Raw genomic sequence first — 22,351 nt, 5'->3', positions numbered from 1 at the left:
TTCGGTCATTTCCGTCTTCCGCTTATCTACTTGCTGCCTAATTTTGTCTCTTCTTTCTCTCTGATCATGTACCCCTTCTTTATTTTTCGATTTCCCTTCGCTGTCTTTGTCTCTGTCAGGTGTTTTTGTTGCTGCTGTTTCCCCTATTGCTTTCTTAGCTTTCCGCTCTCTCTCTTTCTCTACTCTTTCTGCTGCCTCGCTATTCCACGCTAGTTGGTAACCCCAATGTTTTTCTTGCTTGGTATCCCTCTGCGTTGTTGCCGATGTATCACAATGCGTGATAATAATTTCCTTTGAGTTGTGTGGTTGCTCGGCGGTAATAGAAAAATCTGCGATTTTCCTATATAGAGTATCTAACTGTCGTTTACGGGTTCTGTGTTGTGTTTTCTCTGTTACTCCCTTGTTGAAAAATGGTGTGCTCGTTGTTTTTACCCCTTTTTCCATATTTTTTTCTTTGCACATGTACGCCAGTTTATCGTCCGCTGGTCCTTGCGACAGAATTTTTTCTTCATCGTTTACCGTTGTAAGGGTGTTTTTATCTGCCTTATCTTTTAGTTTTACCGTCTTTTCCCATTCTAATCCTGTGTCTGTACTACTGTAGTTGTGGGTACTTGATACCTGTTCGCTTTCTCTAAGTTTTCTGGGCTTCTTTTTAATTGCCTTCTCGTCTGACTCGTCTGAGTCAGACGTTTCAATTTTTACTTTCCTGTTCTTTCGTATTAGATTCCTCTGTCTCTTTGTACGCATTTTGTATATTCGTGCTGGTGGTGCATTTATTTCTTCGTAATTGTCCCTTTCCTATTTTTCCGCAAGCTCATACAGCCCCCAGCGTGGTAGTTCTGGGTTTTCTTCCCCTTCTTTAAGTACTGGATTGGGAGAAAGAGCATCCGGTGCTTTAGTTTTCTGCCCCGGCCTATAAACAACATCGAACTCATATCCACGGAGTTCTGCCTTCAATCTTGTGAATCTTAAGTCTAGTTTCTTTGATGTGTGGAAATGTTTGAGTGGTTCATGGTCAGTTATGACTGTAAATTTACGACCGAACAAATATGGCCTGAATTGCTCCTTGGCGTATACTATCGCCAATAATTCCTTGTCGTATGTCGAATATCGTAATTCACTGCCCTTCAAGCAGCTGGATGCATATTTACAAGGGTGATCTTTGCCTATCTCTCCCTGGCTTAAAATTGCTCCGATAGCGTAGTCAGATGCGTCGGTTGTTACGATAAACGGTTCGTTTATGTCTGGAGCTCTCAGCACTGGCTCACTGCACAGAGCGTTTTTAAGTTTTGTAAATGCATGTTCTTGTTCCTCTTCCCATTTAAATTCGGCTGTTTTTCTTGTAAGCTTTGAGAGAGGTTGGGCTATTTTTGCGTAATTCTTGATGAAGCGTCGATAGCACCCCGCCGACCCGAGAAATTGCTTCATTTTCCTCGCATTTGCTGGTTTAGAAAAACTTTTTACTGCTTAAATTTTTTCCGGATTTGTTTTGATCTGGCCGTTGCCTACAATATGACCGAGCACTTTCGCTTCTTTTCTAAGAAATTGACATTTTCTTGGTTCTATTGTGAGGTTTGCATCGGCTAGCCGTTTTAAAAGCCTTTTGAATCTTATCTCGTGTTGTTCCAAGTTTTCTGCGAATACCATGATGTCATCCATATATACCGCTATCTCCCGTCCTTATAAGCCTGCTAGTGCCAGTGTTATCACTCGCATAAATGTACTTGGCGAGTCTATGCATCCCATCGGCATTCGTTTATATTGGTAATGTCCGTTTAGTCCTGAGAACGCAGTTTTATGAGCGTCCTCCTCGTAAATCTCTACTTGGAAAAATCCGCTCTTCAGATCTGCCACGATTATATATTTTGCAGCCGCTAAATTTTCCAAAATTTTATTCTGGAATGGCAGTGGATAGCACGTCCTGACTGTTATTTCGTTCAATAGCCGGAAATCTGTTACGACCCTCCAGCGTTTTTCTTCGTTTGGTCCCACGTTTTTCGGGACAATCCACATATTTGAGTTATATGAGGATGTCGATGGCTCAATTATTTGTTGCTGCAGTAGTTTATCTATTTCTACTTGCATCTGTTCTTTTAGTTTTATTGGGTAGCGTACTCTTTTGGCGACTATTGGCTTCTCTGTTGCCGTTGTTATTCGATGCTTAAGTAAGTTTGTAGCTTTTAGTGGCTCGCCATCGAGGCCAAATACAAATGGATTGTACTCTATAAGGCTCCGGAAGTAGTTTAATTCTTTTATGTTGCAGCCAGATGTATCGACGATTTCCATTATTTTGCTTACTCGAGCCGCTATATCCAATTTCTTAATATCTTTGAAATTTTCGCTGTTGTTCTTTATATCCTCATTATTTTTACTGCCTACGGCATTTCTTTCTTTTATAATTTCATTATTTTTTACCTTTTCGTCTGAATTTTTAGCGTTAAAAAGCCCAATCATGGATTCGTTTGACCCTTCAGCGTCGTCCCCAGCGATGCTGAATGGTTCCGCCCCTTGTCTGGTTTCACATTCGAAAACATTTACTTCTGATACTGGTACGTCAATTTATTTGTCTGATATGTTTATAATTTCCGCATATATCTTTAAGTTTTTTTTTTCTCCTATAAAATTTCTAAATAAGATTCTCTCCTTTATATTTTGTAGAGGGACCCAGCCGACTTATACGTGGCTGCTCTCATCTATTATACGCGCAAACATTATTTTCCTTGATTTTGCGGGGTTTTAAAATATTCTGGTTTTCAGTAATAGGATTCTGATGCCTTTTAATTCTAAATAATTTTTTTTGGCGCTTATGAGGCCATTATACAACTTAAAAACGCCTCAGCCAATAATGCCTTCCATTTCTATCGGAAAAGTTTCGGGGACTACGTGCAGATTCATTATTATACCGTTAAGAGATATTTTAGTCGTCCCTAACGTGCAGCGTGCTCCGTGTGTGACGCCAGTAATTAGGACTTTTTCTCTGCTCTCTATATGCGTGTCTGTAGTGAGACAGCATTCTTTTATAATTGATACTTCGGCACCAGTATCCACGTAAAATTTTGCGCCATAAGATTGCAGCTGATTGTTATTTAATACTATTGATGGTGGTGTGCTTCCAGTACTTGATATATTTACCCTGCGGAGAGGTAGGTTCACGTTTTCATAGATTTTTTTTTTACCAGCTAAAGGGCTACTAGTTATAAATTCTGTTTCAATTTTTTTTTCTTTGTGAGATTTCTCAGCCGTTTGAGGAGCCTGTTCAGAGTCTGTTTCTAGCGATACTTTTACTGTTTCATTTTTTATATACTTTTCTTTGTGTGATGTCTCGCTATCTTTACCTCCGATGTGTATTTTATTTGACTCTGCTTGCTCCTCTCCTTCAGCTGACTCCATTTCGTTTTTATGATCTATCTCTTTCTCTATTCTCGGGGCCCGCTCGGAGCTTGAGGAACACGACGAGCGTCCTGCCAGTTTAAATGTTCCGTGCTACGCATGGATATTTTTTCATCAGGTGAATCATTTGTTCCATTTGGAGGTCCTCTGTCGTTATAATTTTCATCCCTATTATAATTTCAGTTATAATTATAATTTCCGCTATAATTATTGTTGTTACCGTACTGGTTTTTGTAATTGTTATTATTATTTCTTGAGTAATCAGCGTTTTTGTTGTAGTTATTATATCTGTTGTAGCCTGTATTCGTATAGGGGTTTCCTTCTATAATCGTTGTTATAGTTTTGGCTATACGTATTAGGGGGGTGTTTATAATTATTCTGGTGGTTAAAATTTCCTTCCGTATTTTCCCTGTTATTATTGTTAAATTGTTCGCGTCCGTCGCTCCGATTTATTCTCCCATTCTCTGCGTCTCTTACTAGTGTACGGCATTCGCTTGTATAGTGCCCCCTGAGTTTGCAGTAAGCGCAATTTTCAACCCTCACGTTTTGTTTATCTTGTGATACCTGCACTGGTGGATCATTTGTTTTTATGTCTGGGTTTTGAATTCTCTTATTCGCTGCGTCTGCTACTAATTTCATACATACTTTTGTAGCATGCTCCCCGTATTCATTGCAATATGAGCAATATTGATAGTCCCCTGTTATTTTATTTTTATCTGTTGTGTCGCGTATTTCTGCCTGCTCGTGGCTGCTCACACGATCTCCGTATCTCTTGTTTCTGCTCTCGCTTGGTGTATTTGGGCCTCGATTTGTGCCGGCATTATTTCTCGTAGGCTTAAGTCGCTTTTCATTTTCAGCGCGGCTACTATAGCTTCGCCTAACGTTTTCGGGTTAAGGCATGTTACCCTGTAGTTATAAGGTAATTGTATCCCGTACGTTTATTGCTTTTAAGCTTCTTTTTCAGCGCTCTCCTTTAATGCGTGTCGTTGTCCGGGTGATAGTGTCGTGTCCGAATCGTATAGAGTTATTATTCTATCGTATAATGTTTGAACGCGCCTGCTGTATTCCTTTACTAATTCCCCTCTGTGTTGTTTCACTACTTTTAATTTTGCTAATAACGTGTCGACGCTTCCGATGCTGCTGTACCTATTTTTCAATTCTACCAAGAATTCATCTACAGATGAGAACTGTTCCAGGCGCGGTATAAATTCGGCGGCTGCTTCTTTTAGCTTATTCGCTAGTGAGCCTATAAAAAATTTTTCATATACGGGGCTTACCGTCCACGATACCACTCTTACCATTTGTTCAAAAAGGGGTAGTTTAACGGAATCGCCGTCAAATATCGGTATGTTTATTGCTAGGTGACTTAGTGACGACAGTGTGTTCTGAATTGGGCGTTTGTAATTAGGATTTCCTGTATAATGTGGGGGTACTGTAAATCGGTCTTGGGCGTTTAAGTAATTTTTATTTGCCCAACCTGACTCGTCCTTTTCTGCAGGATAAACTGGTGCTGCTGTATTCTGTCTATAATAATTATTGTCATGGTTTGTATTGTGGGCGATGCCGTAGTTCCCGATTTCTTGCTCACCTTGAGCTACTGGGGTTCGCATTTGTGTTTGACGCCGTGTAACTTCTCCGTACGTCTGTTGTGATGATTGATGTTTTGGTTGTGTAGGTGTAGGTATTCGATTCGTATATTGTTGCACCACTTGTGCCGCTGCTTCTCTTATTATATCGTGTAAATTAGTGTCGTGTTTGGCTTGTGTTTTACCGCTATGTGGATTAGTGACTCGTCAATTCATGTCAGTTGTCGCATTTTCACGTTCGGTAAATGAAGTTAATTTTTCAAATACGGGGGGTCTATGTGTTTCTGTGTGGGATGGCGCATCAGTTTCGTTATCGCTTTCGTCCTGTCTATGAGATAACTGTCCGCGTTTGATGCTTGGCGTTAGTTTCCTTAACATTTTCATCATAAAAAGCCTCTGTTTTTTTCTGGCCTTCTGCCATTCTGTCCATGTTTCCAGATTATCTTCTAGATTAATTTGTATTACTTCGTCATGTGTGTCAATTGGTCCTGTTTCGTGTATATCTGTGCATCTCACGGCTCCCTGTACTCCCCTTCCCAGTGTATCATGTGTTTCTACGTCACTTATAGTTTTGCTCTTTAGTCTCTTTTTTTTTTTGTAGTTCGTCTTGTGCTTTTCTAGTTCGTATAAATATTTTTCTAATCGTAAAACACCGTCGTTTCTGTGTACTTTGTGTTAACCTAATAGATACGCGCACTCTATCGAGTGTTAGTCGATAGTCTTTTTTTTGTTTGTTTTTGTTTTCGGTCGGCTACTCCTTGTATTTATTATCTAAATTGAAAAAATTTTGTATGGGGTGTTTATCGTTTGTATTGGTTAAATGGTTGTGCATGTAATTATGGGTTGCTGCTAAGGTCTTAGGATATTAAGATTTAGAAATAATATCGATATTTAAGTTTTTTTTCTTGTACACTGAGAAAGATTTTGTGCTGCAGTCGTCTCTCCCCCTACAGCAGCTATACCAAACCACTATTAGTCTGTTGTCTCGGACTACTGGGATAGCAGGTATCCCAGTCCGAGCTGTGTGTGCTCCACGGTAGTACAGTAACGGCCTCAAACATACAGTATTACAGCTGTCCGTATTTCCGAGATAGCAGACAGTCAACTATGAGGTTTAACGAGTATACCATACTATACCATACCATACTATATACCATACTATACTAACTGTTTCTACTGTTTGTGTACTTATTAGACATGCATACGTAATGATGCATTCCACTTATTTTATGTAAATGTACTAAGTCATAATTTATTAAGTTATCTTGATTTGTTTCTCAGTAAAGTACATTCATCATATGTCTGCCTTTTACACTGATAAGAAAGTCTATAATGAAGTTTACTAGTCACCAAAGTCAAGACTAAAATTATAGTTGTAAGGCCGTAGAAAAATTTACCTGACAGCTTTAGCAATCACTGCCAAAGAGCAAAGTAGCTATATTACTAAAGTAGGAATTCTTGAATGAAAGTACAATTAAAAGTTATGTGGAGTCAGATATATGGATTCCATTAAGTAGTCATAAATATTTTGCAAATACACAAAGTTGTTATCTTATCAATACCTGCAGTTATTTATTCATCAACACAACTACTCAGCCACTGAGCTTAAAATACTATTTTTCGAATTTTATTTAAACTAGTATAAGAGTATCAATTATTGGAAATAATAAAATTATTTTTCACTGTTGGTAAATTGCACAGTAAATAATGTATTATTTTGATTTGTACATTTTGAGAGCAATATTTTATAAAGAAAGTACACCAAAGTTTGTGTTAGAGGATTTGTTAGCTGTCGAAGGCCAAAAAAGTTTAAAGGGTAAAATCAATTATAAGAGCATTTCTATGCTTCCTAGAAAAAAAAGTCAAGAATCGAAAGTTATTTAAAATGATATTTTACAGCAAGATACACGTTTAGAAAGTATTTTAAATAATTAGAAAAAAAGTTTATTTTTGTCAACAATCATCGTATAGAGAGACTTGGAGTTTTTTTAACTTTGAAAGTACTTTATCTCCTTAACTTCTCAAAATTGATCATTTGAAGATAAAAAACATATTTTTGTACTTTTTACCAGTGGAAAAACTGTATGAGGCTCTAGAAACACTCTGTAAAATATTTTTAGTGCATTTGTAATTCAATATGTCAAAATTTTGTTAAGATAAACGTACTGATGTGTAATGTCTTATACATCAATAAATATTGGAAAGGCACTTTCAGAGCACTATAAAGTGCTTAGTTTTATGACAATCTTAGATAAACATGTTTTGCAACGTGTAATGATCAATTTTGAGAAGTTAAGGAGATAAAGTACTTTCAAAGTTGAAAAACTCCAAATCTCTCCATGCGATGATCGTCGACAAAAATAAACTTTTTTTCTAATTATTTAAAATTCTTTCTAAACGTGTATCTTGCTGTAAAATATCATTTTAAATAACTTTCGATTCTTGACTTTTTTTTCTAGGAAGCATAGAAATGCTCTTATAATTGATTTTACCCTTTAAACTTTTTTGGCCTTCGACAGCTAGCAAATCCTCTAACACAAACTTTGGTGTACTTTCTTTATAAAATATTGCTCTCAAAATGTACAAATCAAAATAATACACCATTTACTGTGCAATTTACCAACAGTGAAGAATAATTTTATTATTTCCAATAATTGATACTCTTATACTAGTTAAAATAAAATTCGAAAAATAGTATTTTAAACTCAGTGGCTGAGTAGTTGCTGTGTTAATACCTAAAAAAAACTTTGAATATTGATAAAATTAGTAAAGTAACATGGTAAAAAACATCGTATATTTTGCACTTTAGTCAAGAAAGCTGTTTTAAACCTAAAGCTGAGGCATAATGGTGGTCGAAAATGTAAACCAGCCGCGACTTGTAACAGAATTGAGATACCTCATAGGTCGTAGTAATTTAAAATACTTTTCTCATATTTCATTCTGATGAAGAGTTAACTGGTAATTAAAGTAGTGCTATGTGGTCAGTTTTATAAACCAGCCGCAATCTAGACCAATGCATAAAAAATAAAATGTTGTTTAGACAAATACCATTTGCGACAAGATTAAAATTCATTTTCAGCCGCAACTTTGCCAGTTGGTTTTTGTGTACAATAGGTCACTTTTCTCCCTTTATTAAATCCAAAGATTGCCGCGACTTAGGTATTGTACATTTTTATTGTAAAAAAACCAACTGACAAAGATGTGGCTGGTTTTGCTGTTGTGTGGGGGGGGGGCTTAGTTTTTTTAAAATCAATTTTTGGGTAAAAGATGAATTCTAATCTTGATGAATTCTTATCACAGGCAGATATCTTGTGATATTTATTCATGTTATGTTAAAAGGGAATTTCATTTATAATATGTTCTTAATAAAACTTAAAATCCGTTCGATACATACAATGCTTTCTTATAAAGAAGCAAAAGAATTGGCAAAATAGACATAAAAAGATATAAAAAATGTGTAGCATTTTCATATTTTTAATGAAAAGTTTTTAAAGCGCAATGCAAAGCTTCTTTGTTCTAATAAATACACACTTATAATATACAGTATACACAATCACATTGTTATGTGCATAACAATGAAAAATACTTAAATAAATCTGCTTATATACATTATTGCGCATTTTGATATAACGTAAATATGCACTATATCGACGCAACATATTAGGTACGCCTGCATTTAAGTTAAATCTGAGACCAAATTTAGTGTCACAGCACATCCGGTCCGAGCACAGCAGTTATACTGTACTGACGGAACAACACATCGCTGTACGACTGGGACAGTAGGTCTCCCAGTTCGGGACTTCTCTTGTACCAAAGTGACAGTAGTGTAGCAGTGCCACCTACTGGATGATTCCTACCCCGAATCTTTCTGAGTGTAGGTGCGCATTTCCCTCGGGGGTTCTGAGTATAGTATATACGAGTAATGAAAATTCACTTAACAGATCGCCGTGATGATAATCAGCATAACGATAATCCCGTGCATACTTATGGGTCCCTTCTTTGATCCTTCCTGGAGTTGCTCAGCTTCTGCTTCCGCTCGTTGTTCCCTTCCCCTGTGCCGTGTTCTGCGGCTGTAGTCCGGGCTTGGCGTACCGTGCTTTCTTCTCTTTGTCTGTGGTTAAGTGAATGGTAGCTGCCTCTAGTGTCCTGGTATGTTGGTCCACTGGCTTGATATGCAGTTTTTCCTTGTCTGGTATCCTTGCAGTATCGAAGATTTTTCCGATTATATCTTCCTGTTCTCCTCTACTTTTCCAATTTCCCTTATATTGTGGCACTTGACACGCTGAATTTGGCGTCTGGCACTTTTGACACTTTTTTTTTCTTTGTGACGAGAGATATGTTTTTTTTACTTTTTTTTTTTTTTGTTAATTACGTTATTTAAGTCAACAAAAAAAGAATGAAAAATTTTTTTTTTTTTTTCCGCGAGACCAAGTGATTTCTGCGCACGTGACAGACCGTAAAAAATTTTATCTGTATCCCACTTCTGACACCAGCTGTTACGTGGGATTCTCGGTGCGGGAATGAATAGTAGCGTGACTTGTTGTTACTTATGCTTTATAAGAATTCCTTATCATTGAGGGGAGTTGTGCGTGTATTCCTGTTTCGCGGACTTCGTCCTTACCCTCTCGCGTCTCTAGCTGATCTCCCTCTCCCTTCTCTCTACCTTTCCTATCACCTCTCTTCTCTATTGCCCTACCTTTCAGGCCCAAGCCAGCGGAGGCGCACGCACGCATAGCTATATGCTATCGTACGTAACACGTGCTTATCAGCATCATAAAGCATTCAATATTAGTTATTATATCAAATGTTTCTATAATGATTCTAAGTAGATGTATAATAGTTATAGACAATGTGAAGAAGATGGGTTAAAAAAATTTACAAAAATCTATTGGAAATTATAAATCTTACTTTCAACGAACAAGCTGAGTTCAAAAATGCAACTTAATGTCATACCTGTAGTAAATCTTTTAACTCAACTGATGCAAAAGTGAGAAATCGCTGTTATCTAACAGGAAAGTGTGTATCATTGCATGCTCCTTACCTTTTAAAACATGGTGTATTTTGCAAAAAAAAAAGAATTCTTTTCTTACTATAGATATCAAGGTGCTGCACATAGAGAGTGCAATATTAATTTTTAAGATTCAAGAGTTGTACTAGTTATATTTTACAATTTAAGTGGATTTGATTCTCATTTATTTATGAAAGAACTCTCAACATACTTTCATGGTAGAGTACAACTTTTACCACAAACTAAGGAAAAAAATATTTCGTTTACGAAATACATTAAAGGAACTGATAATAATCTTTGTTTAATTGACTCCTTTAAGTTTATGGCTTGTTTCCTCGACAATTTGTTATCTTATCTAGAGAAGTTCGACATTTTGGAAAAAGTTTTCTTAAGCAACGATAAATATACAGTAGAACAGATAAACTTATTAAAAAAAAGAGTATTTTCATATGATTATGTCTCATCTGTTGAGAAACTCAAAGAAGCCAGTATACCTTCGTAAGATAATTTTTACAGCAGCTTATTTTAAGCCCATGTGTCTGAGGAAGAGTACAAGCATGCAAAACAATTTTAGAATGTTTTTTATATCAAAAAGCTTTGACAATAGTCTAATTTTCACTTAAAAACTGATGTATTGCTTTTTGCTAAAGTATTTGAAAAAATCCGTAAAAATGTTCTTGCTGCGTATGAATTAGACTCTGCAAATTATCATACAATACCTTGAATAACTTGGATCACAATGCTGGAATATATCAAGGTAATTCATATTATTTAAGGATATAACAAAAATTAAAAAATTAAAAATTTGTGTACAACATCTATGTTACAGATGATATTAGAATTGTTTACTGACATTGACATGCTTACATTTGTTCAGTGAGGTATACTGGGTGGAATTTGTCAGTGTTGCAATCGATATACAAAAGCAAATAATTTGTACATAAAAGAAGGCTGTCAACTTAGTGAAAACAAAAAAACCATAATGTAGAACGACGTTACAAATCTGTACGGTTGAGCTATGACTCAATCCTTACCTAAAAATGGTAGATGATGATGCTGAAATAAGCTACATCCTTGAAGTAGACGTGAAATATCCCAAAAAATGCATAATGCTCTTCAAGATTTACTATTTTGTGCTGAGCATGTAGAACCACCAGGTTAAAAAAAAAGTTAGTGACTACACTCTATGATAAAAACCGATACGTGATTCACTATCGAGCTCTTAAACAAGCCATAAGTCATGGACTCTACATACAAAAAATTCATCGAGTTTTACAATTTAATCAGAGTCCATGGCTGAAAAAATATATAGACTTAAATGGTACACAACTTCAAAGTACCAAGAATAAATTTGAATAAATGTTATGTAAATTACTTAATAATGCAGTATATGGGTAAACAATGAAGAACGAACAAGAACAAGTTGATGTAAGGCTTATTATTCATTGAAAAAGTCGGTACAAACCTAAGGTGTAGATAGCCTTAGTTTCGATAGTTGCGTTATGTTGTAAGAACAACTCGTAGCCATACAGTTATTGCGTAATGAAATTCTTATAATAAAACCAATTCATGTTGAAGTAAGTCTTTTGAATTTGACTAAAAAAGTCATGTACAGTTTTCACTATGATTTTATAAAAAGTTGTGTACGAGATCAGTCCAAGCTTCTTTACTCTGACATAGATAGTCTCATGTATAAAGTATTAATATTTATAAATTAGTGAAAAAAATATTTAAGAATTTAATTCATGGGACTGTGCAAGAGACAACGATCCTAATATGCCCCAATAAATAACAAAATTGTTAGTCTAATAAAAGACAAATGTAATGGAAAAGTCATTTTAAAATTAATTGGGCTTCGTAGCAAAATGTATACTACTAAAAAACAATATAAAAAACCAGTAAAAAAAGCGAAAGGAGTCAAAAACTCTGTGGTCAATGCTACTCTATGTTTCGATGACTATGTTAAGTATTTGCGAGAAAATGGAAGCATCTACCCAAAACAGTTACTTATGAGGTCACGACTTTATGACATGTTTACTTAAAAAGAAGCTAAAATTTCTCTTAGTGCGCATGATGACAAATACTATCTACAAACCAACCAAACAGACACTCTCCCTAGAATGTTTTAGTATAGTTAAACAGAAATATAAAAAAAAAGGAAGAAATTTTCTTAACTACAGTTAAACTGAACAATTACGAATAATAGTAAATTTATCTCATTCGGAGATGGCGGAAAAAGTGGAGCCACAGTCGCTACCATTAGTGGTAAGAGAGTGGAAAGTCCTATGTCAGGAGCCGTCTGGAGCTTCAGAGTTTATTCCAACGTTTGCAAATCACTTAAGCACAGGTTGACCAACAAGAGCGGGGTCTCGTCAACTATAAACAAGCAAGCAACATTAACAACCAACAACAATCAAGTATCACTGGTGACTTACATCAAGGAAGCATTATCAATTGTAAGCAGCAAGCTCAAAAAAGAAAGCAGGTAGACTCAAACAACTTTGAACGTAAGAAATCAAAAAAAAAGTTTGAGGCTTGTACATATTTAAAAGTATCATTGATCTTTTTTTCTGACATTATTTCTAGAAAAAAAAAAAAAAAAATGTTTATTTGTATTACTACAGATGACTGCTTCGAAAAACTTGCGAACAGTCAGTTTTTTTCCCACCAAAAAAGTGATTGTAGTGGTCAAAGGGCATCTATACGTAGTGACAAAGTTTAAAAAAGTTAATACTAAATATGGGCCGAAAATTGTAGCTGAAGTGGACGAAGAATTTTAATTTTTCTACCTAATGAAATATCAAACGCTTTGTATGAAAATGATAAATTGTTGAATGAACTGTTAAATGCAATAAACAAGTTTTCACTTGATGTCACGTAGAATGGATATTATGACCTTGGAGATTTAACATTGGAACAATAGTTTTATTAAATTTATTGATATTGTAAGTTCGTATAGCTTCATTTTTTTTAAAACTCTTTTTTATGAAAATTTGAAGTTTCTAATATTACATAGTATTTTTCCAAATCATTTCGTGTTATACGAGATTAATTAGAATATTTTTTGATGACTAGCTCTACTATTCTAACACTAATTGTATTATTCAAACTGTTTATTTTTATATAAGTATTTTTAAAGTCTATTCGTGAATCACCAAGCTGGCTCATTTCTTTTTGGTTTGTAGTCCACACTTCAAATCTAATGAGCCTCATTAAATCTGGTTAAGTATTTGAAAATAAATATTATTTGATTAATTCTTACTGACATGAATATTAGCAGATTAATTGCGAATTGTGTCATTTAAATCATTGTCATCTATCACTTTTGCTAACAACAGACTCAAAGGTAATATTACCTTTACTTAATATTTCTCTGTTATTTTGTTAATTGACTGTATTGACTTTATTATCTTTATCATTTTTACTATGTAAATAATTCTGAGTCATAGAATATTTACTTTTACACTTTTGTTTTTCTGTTTTGGTAGCAATTTTCATGAGAAGATCCATAATTGACTGAAAAGTTTCTCTGAGCTTTTTTTCTGCCTTATTTTTTCTAAACTTTAACAGTCTGTAGTTTCTTTTCACAGCTTTTGTTGCTTCTTTTAACTGATGTAGAACGTCTTTTTCTTGTTAATAAATGATGATGCTCTAATGTCTCGTGGCAGACTGTAAATACTGCCCTAGGTATGCCTTAAATGTTTAGCGAAATTATCAAAACCTTTTTTTTATTGACCATTATTTCTTTGTTTATTTTTGTTAATAACAACATAGCAAGGTTTATTATCAATCCAGTGGCTAGAGCATAAATTATAAAGTTAAATGTATGACATGTCTGAATTTACATGATTATCGTACACATGCCTTAACCTAACTCTATCTTGACGATATAAAACTAAAACCTAACGTCATCCCTTACAAGATACTTTGGCACCGAAGGAAATGACTAACAAAGATGAGAGAAGTCCACATTTTTGTGTCTACTTATGCAAAAAAGGTACTATGTCATTAATTTGACATTATTTTTTTTTCCAAGCTATATTATGAAAAATTATATTAGAATTAAGTAGAGCATCATCCAGTTAGAATACTGTATTATGTTCGATAAAAGGTAGGTATTTCACACCCCCTATAGGCTCTAATAATTCTTTTAAAAACTTATACTTTGGCTGCTAAAGTGACTTTGAATACACGTACACATTTTCCAACTTAACCAACTTAACTTGATGCACAATTAAAGCTAGTAAGCTATTAGTTCTACTACAATTAAAAGGACCGCAAAATTTAGCGCACATGCTGTCGGAGAGTAGCTCGCCACGTCGATTCGATGGCTTTTCTTGTTTTACAATAGGGTTAAAATTAGGAACTTGTAATTTTGTAACTTAGTTTTTGAAATTTATGTCTGCACTGTATAAAAAAACACTTACAGCTAATGGTATGTAAGAATATTAATATTAACTTTTATTTATCAATGGGTAAGTATTAATTGCAAGTATTCAAATTTATCAACATTTCCCATCCTAATTTCCCTTAAAATACTCGCATTTAATACTTACCCATCAATAAATTAGATTAAATATTAAAATTCTTACATACTATATGAGCAACGCGTCAGACTGAAAAATCGCTGAAAAAGTGTAAAATGTAGCAATTGAAAAGAGGAGTCACCAAGACCTTGATGGTGAAATTGGTAATGCACTTTCCCGGTAAGTAAAGAGTTCCAGGTTAAAGTCCTGGTCAAGGTGGCACTTTTTTTGAATTGCTACGTATGAAAATTTTCTACAAACGGTAGTTTTAATTGAAAAAGTCAAGTTGCCTTGGCAATATCGTAGTAGATGGGGAATATCAATAAATTGAAATACTCATGTTTAGTTACAACTAATACTTAAATAAAATAGTTCAACGCTTATATAGTATGAGTTTCTTATTGCAGCGAATCTATCTACTATAAATGCATTGCTTATTTTTCTGAATGCTTAGTCAAAACACAACTTCTGATGACTAATCATCTTGCGTCATAAGAGAAGACATGGTCTTGTGAATAAAATCATAAATGCTTTACCAGTATAGCTTCGTTTGCCAGCGTATTAGTACTGCGGTCTAGGTACTAAGTCTACTAAGGGTCTTGCTAGTTGGGATCCAGGAGTTAATCCTCTGGAGTCAGCGCAGAAGGAGCACGATATAGTGTCTTTAGAAAGTCAACAAAATTTAAAGGCTTGACATAAAGCAGATAAAGTTTTAGCTGAGAAGGCTTGGCAAAAAGTTAAAGCGTAAGATTTGAGTATTGGTAAACAAGCAGCAGCTTCTCTGGTGATGGGTGCTATGAAGCTCAAAAGAAATTTGATTTCGGGTTTGAAGCAGATAAAAAAAAAAATATTGTAATAAAAAAAAAAAAAAAAAAATAGCTAAAGAAAAATCAAGATAGTGCTTTATGTTCAGTCATTAAAGATTCTGCACAAGACATGAATACGAAGCGAAAAAGTGCTCGAGAAGTCATCAGTAGTGCTTTAAAAGGGGCTTGAAGTATAGTTAAAACATCTGGTGGTAAATAGTATGTTACAATTCCATGCGCCTTACGTCTTCCTGTTTAACTTGGTGGAACCTAACCTTTAATTTATTTGTTTGCTGGTTTAAGTGCAACTGGCACTATAGCAAATGGAATAGCAGGAATAATGAAGATTATTAATGCCACTCAATCTGCCAAAAAGTAACTAGCAGAGAGTTGGAGACATAATTAAACTAGGGAAACTATTGCTCTTAGGAAACGTTTTTATTTCAAACCATATAAAACTGAATTAGAAGTATACTGAAAGCCTAAGCTGGAAAAGGCTAAAAAAAAAAATAATAATAATAATGAAAAAGAAGAATAATTCAAGAAAGCAAGACTACCTTATTGAGATTTGGCAAATATAAATTTAATAAAACTTGCTAAAAAATTAAAAGTTTCCCATTACCATAAAGTATTTATGAAAAACAACTGACCTGCTGACGGTCCTTGTTTTTGTGAAACGGCTTCAGTGAATCTTGATGGTATAGATGTATCTGGAATTCACTGGGTGGAACCGAAAACTTGGTAACAATGTTGTTTATTTTTACAGCTTAAGAGATCTGCAACCACTTATTAAGTGAATTCTGTATTTGAAAGTTAATGAAGTAAAATGTAATCATAAGCGGTATAAAAAATCTAACTCTTAGAACTGTGGACATTTATGCAGTAAATAACAACTCAGTCACACCATGACAGTCATGGAAGCAACATTAACACTCAGCCTTTCTGGTATGTCTTTTCTTTTAGAACTGCAATATTTGTCGCCAATCGAATAATCGCCCAAGTACAACTACGTTCTTGGCTTAGCAGAACTCTTATTATTTAACTTAATTCTTAATATCAATAAAAATTGTAATAAATTTTATGTCAGCAATGAAGTTATTGTATTACCAACTGAAAGTTACGAGATCAAAGATATAAGATCATTTTTGATTGAGGTATTAGAACCTCGCAACGTAACTCTCGATATTAGGCTGAACAATAATGTGCTTCGAAAGGTTATCAAGTGCAATCATACCATTGATTTAAAACCTAAAAACTGTAAAGGTCATATTTTAGGTTTCACTAAATGAGTTTCGAGTTAAATAACACCAATAACGTTTCCAACTTACCTATAGCTATTCTGAATAGAAACGCACTACGAGTAGAGTATAATATTATTCTTGGAGCTTACATAAATAACGACAAAGTACACATAACTTATGCAGTTTTTTTGACTGTACCATTTGGATATAAAATTATTTAAGTTTCTTTACAAATAGTTTATTTCCCTATCATTGGACGTATTTTTAATCATATACAGCTACGTGTAGTGGATTAAGATGATGATTTAGTTAATTTTCGAAGAAAAGTTATTACCGTAAGGTTGCACATAAAACCTTCAGTATAATAAAAATTATTCACAATAAAAAGAACCATATTAGTGGCTTAACATGTACACCAAGACTTAGTCACGAACGAGCAGTCAAACCGTTGAAACAACGGAAAAAACAGTCCATACATCTAAAACTAACTCATCAAAATGTACAGTTTACAAAAAGCTCAGGTATAAAAATAAAAAGCCTTGGTGAAAATGAATAAGACATTTTTATGTTGTATGAAAAATTGACGAGATTCTGAATATGCAGCATCCAGTAACGTTTGACAAATCCATAACGCATTGTAAGGTTTGTTCTAATTAGCCATATGCAGCATCAACACATGGTAATAGCGACATGATTCACATACCAATTCAACATCAAGACTTATACCTCTTACCATCACGCAGTTCGTTATACGTTTACGGAAGATTAGCTAAGTCAGATGGAAATACAGTAGTGACAAATACGGAATTAGTAAACAATACCATCTGCCACCTATTCGAATAAATAAAATACGAGCTAAGTGCTATAGCAGTAGATAAGTGTAAAAATGTTGAGTTAGTAAACCTTATAAAAAATGTTTGATTACTTAGTCTTGATAAAAAATCGTCAACTATAAATGCCAGTTTGCTGGGTAATGGTGAAGAATAAGAATATAGTCTAACTAATGATTGCTATTTGAATGTCCTAATTCCACTTTGTGTGATACTAGGGTTTGCTGAAGGTCATCGAATGACAGTTGTTATACTAACAAGATTAAAAAATAATTTAAATGCAGTACTACTAACTGTAGTTAATGCTGACAGTAATAATGCAATAGCAACTTAGAAAGATTTGAAGAACGTAATATTAAAGCTTGAATGGGTTTTGCCCTGTGTGGTAATGTCAGATATACATAAAATTTGTCGATTAAATTATCTAAAAAAAGATAAGTTTGTATTTATAAGTTTTTGAACTTGGGAACAGTATGAATATCTACTCTGACCTTGCACATCCAAACATATTTAGACTGTTAAGACATCTAATTAGTTAAAAAAGCTGCGTTACGTCATTAAAGCCTTACAAACAAACCGTCAAAATCAAAAAGGTGTTAGTGCTAGTATGTGTGATGATTGCACTGTGAGAAATGTAAGACTTTTTAAAACTGCTAATATTATTCTTATGGTGATCCCAATCTCGATGTAACTCATAATCAGTATGTATTGCTGTATAATATGTATGCAAGTTTCCGAAATTCATACTATGGTAAAGATCACCTGCCATCATTAGGAAAATACTACTTTTTTAATCGAGTATCTACACTTGTCATTGATTTCTCCAAGCAAAGCGTATCATCAAAAAATGCTCTAGTCGATGTGCGAGTAGAATTAAAATCACATAACATTTTTTTACCTAACACGTCAGCTTACTTCTTGATATTATATGATCGTATAGTTCAGTATAATCCTATGAGTGAGGATGTAAAAAACTTATGTGAAATGGGGAGTTCAGCTTATAAGTCTGATGCATAGCTTTGCTAATATCATTTGTCTTTTGATCGTCATGGAGAGAAGTCAGAGTAGTTGAAGCAGAAGAAAAAAAGATGATAATGAACAATAAGAAGAGTGCAAAAAATTTGAGTAGAGACACGCCGAGGAAGAAAAGGAAAAAGAATCTCAGAAAAAATCAAAAAATGATAAGTGTTGTAAATCTTAGAAAAATGATTTTCTATACAAAGTTTTTGTTGCATAAACCGACTATTAGTAAGCTTACTACCAATGTTAAAAATCAAAGACTTTTGATTAAAGATGCTCCGATAGTATCACATGGAGAGCAGATAGTGTAATAGCTGTTATCACACATTGTACTGTTAGTCTGCAGTCATGGTACCGTCACAGTATGTTATAGCATGCTGTGCTGCCAATCTATAGCTGAAGCAAAGTACCCCATGTGGTAGCCCGTGTACACATGCTGGAGGTATGTTGTGCTTCTAATAAACTGCACCTATAATGCATAAAAAAATACAATCTAAAGTCTATTATACTTAATGTTTTTTGCTTTGACAGTGAAGCTCATCTATGCAGAAATTTTGTGCACCTTCCACATCTATAGTAATAAACAATTTGTTAAGGTACAATAAGTGAAATTTTTAAGTTGCCTGTTAGCACACACATACATATGAACAAAAGGTAATATTTTCTTATTATTATTACTACTTGCCAATTGGTCTTGCACTTTTAGAGGTTGGGATTTTTTTACAATAGCAAAGTATGATTGATTGTTAACCATTTGTGTAGCGTATTGGTTAAAAAATGTTAGTTATTTTTGAGATCTACCCTCTATTCATAAACTGTGATAATTTTATGTTATTGAGAGAGTGTGTAAGAGTTAGTCACTTGTCATGTAACTCTTAGGTAAGTAGGTGTTTTATCAAATTTCGTAATTAATTACAGCAGTTACATATTGTAAGAGGCAAAGAGATTGAACAAGACCAAATAACTTAAACAATGGTTAGCTGCTAATAGTATGAAGGATTTTTCAAGTTTAAACTGAGTCAAGTAAATTTCTTAAAAAAAAAAAAAAAAGTACGGATCATTTTGTAGTATCTTTCCCACGTAACACTATTGTCTTTATTAATTTAACAGTTAAACTGACACATTTAATTGTTTATACGTTTTAACTAACAATTAATTAATTGTATGACCAGAGTATATGAATGTTGGATCAAAGACCGAGTCTTGCAGCTTTACATGGAAAAATAATCATGTAAGATCGTTATCTTTTCCATTCTTAACGTAAAACAGTTTATTAATACTGTATGAAATTGTACCATAAATTCAAATAAATAATTTTCTTATGGTAACACTGCTTCATTATTATAAATCAAAATAATAATAAAAGTATATAAAAGAGGTTCAGGACAATGGGTGCTGCATGCTCTACATACACAGTGTATGCAGTCTGACAGCATGAAGTACACTTTTCACGCCATGTTTACAGTGTGTTCTTAAAAATTATGAAAAGTAAACGTCATGGTGCTTTCACGCATGCTCCAGGCCGTGCTCCACGCTGCAATCATAGTGCCAGCACAAAGGTATACGGAAGATAGTGATAAAAGAGAGAAATCTTGGTTGAAAAATTTTACGGAAAAGTATTTAACCAATAAAGGAATCACTGTTTTCATTAAGACAGTTTAAGATAATTGTACACATAACGTAAAAAAAAAAAATGAAGTATGTGGTGAACATCTAAGGCTTAAACAAGACTGGCAATGATTATGTGCTAGAAGAGTTAGTTTTTTTTTTCTGTGAATACTAACGACACTAGAGCACAGATATTTCTTTTTAAACCACCTTTTGCCTGGCGTAATTTACCTCAAAAGTATTAATACAAAAATTTACATATTAAACTTGACTAGCATGGATTAACCTGGGATTCAGGTAATACTGAGAACACAGTAATAGGAAGTACTCTGCGTGAAAACCTTAAAGGTGTTTCTAGGACTTTTGTGAGAAATGTAACAAAAGTAGCCTAGGAGATTTAGTTTTTAGTTAACTTATATGATAGTCTATCTACCTTTTGAACTTTTAAGGTCAGTAACGATTTGTACATATCTTAATAGATCCTACAAATTTATGTTTTTTTCTTTGTAATGTTAGACGTATAAAAAGTTTAAACTGCCACATTAAAGAAGAAGCTCTTATAAGCTTTGATAAAAAGAAGTTATAAATACTGGTTACATTTTCTTATTCTTTTAGTTTTACTAATGTAGTACAAGTAGTGAGAGCAACGGTAAAGAATATAAGATGTTGCTCGTGAATAAGAGGAGGCACGGAGAAAAACAATTTTCTACTTTGTGAGGGTCGTGATTATATAGACACGTTTTTAACGTAAATTAAATAAGTATAACTTTCCAGTTCTTGCACGTGACGTCATATACTAATGTCTATTAGTGTTTATGGATTCACCTATAAAAGGGAGGGAAAGCAATGAGGACCCATAGGTACGAAGTTGGATTCGTATTGCCTCCGATTCGTATTACAAGATACCTCAGAGGGAGTGTGTAGGGACGTAATCAGATTCGTAATGCCCCTGACTCGTGGTACACAACGCCCTGTGGTATAACGATATTACTTAATGAAAATTTATTGACTCTCTTTTGCTCCTGTTGGGTGTGGTAAGTCACTGATGCCCCGGGATCTCTCAAGCTCGTATTGCTAAAGATTTGCAGGTACATCAACTCCTTTACCTAGAGGATAGCTCCAGTTCGTACTGCCCCGTAGATTTGCTCCTTACCCAAGGAACTCAAGGGAGGATTCACTGGTGTACCGGGAAAACTTGGAGATTGTAATAGCCTCTTCGTCACCCGTGTGGCCAGAGAAATATTTAAAGTGAATAATGTAATATAAAAATAAGTAGACATGTATGTATATAATAGTTGTATCGACAAAAGGGAGTCTCAGCCCCCCCCCACTCCTTCACTGCTCCCCCTCAGCTCCCCTTTGATTTACGTAATTTTTTACTTGTTTTAACGTCATTTTTAATCAAATTGTATTCGAGTGAGCTCCCCCCGCTCCCCCTTAGATCCCCCTCGCTCCCTATTCTACCCCCCCCAAGAAAGTACTTATTTATTGAATTTTTTACCATCATAAATGTTAAAAAAAATACGCAATTTAGTACCTAAGTCATACCTCGTTTTAAGGGTTTTTTAAGTCACTGATCATAGGTCTTCTTCTGTCTATTCGCTGCCCCTTACTCACTATGTGTCTATGAAGTACCCTTTTGTTCAACTTGATTGAACTTTTACATTTTAAATCTCTTTCTGGTCCATATCTACTCTACCCAAATATAAAATTCTTGATTACTTAAGGACTTTATTAAGTAAAAGACAGAATTCAGGAGGAGGTTAATTATTTAATAGACAAACACATTTAAGCTTTTAAATGAATAATTTGTTCTGTTAGTTTTATGTTGTAACGTTTGATAAGTCATTTTAACCCATCTGTTTTTTTTCATTGTTGAATTAAAGTTTTTTAATATTAAATCTTTAAGAATTAAAACTCTGTTTTTCTGATTTTTTAATAAATATAGAACACGCTAATACAAAGAAAAACTGTTTTCTATAGCAGACAAAATTTAATGATAATAAGGTGCCAGTATTCAATATTATTCTAGGAATATAAGCCTTGTTTTCTTTTCTCCCATAATTATTTTTGCTTCTATATTATACTGAAATAGTTTTGTTATTTTTAATCTTGTGCCTCTACAAAGACCGTCTGACATACTAAAAGTTCTTAATAACACTACTATAGCATTTATTTTTAATTTTAATTTGTGTAATAAAAGAGCCTCTCTTATATTATTTCAAAATACTATTGAAGAATTACTATTTATGTTAATTTAACTGTGTTAAATTAATCATATGTTTTATTAACTCCTTTGTAAGTCACGTATTTTGCTGTTGTGAACTAATTTTCAG

The sequence above is a fragment of the Copidosoma floridanum genome, unplaced genomic scaffold, assembly GCF_036245765.1.
Source record: "Copidosoma floridanum isolate Cflo_tuat_1 unplaced genomic scaffold, Cflo_Japanese_pri ptg000013l, whole genome shotgun sequence".
Taxonomy (NCBI): domain Eukaryota; kingdom Metazoa; phylum Arthropoda; class Insecta; order Hymenoptera; family Encyrtidae; genus Copidosoma; species Copidosoma floridanum.
This window is presented reverse-complemented; position numbering follows the sequence as displayed.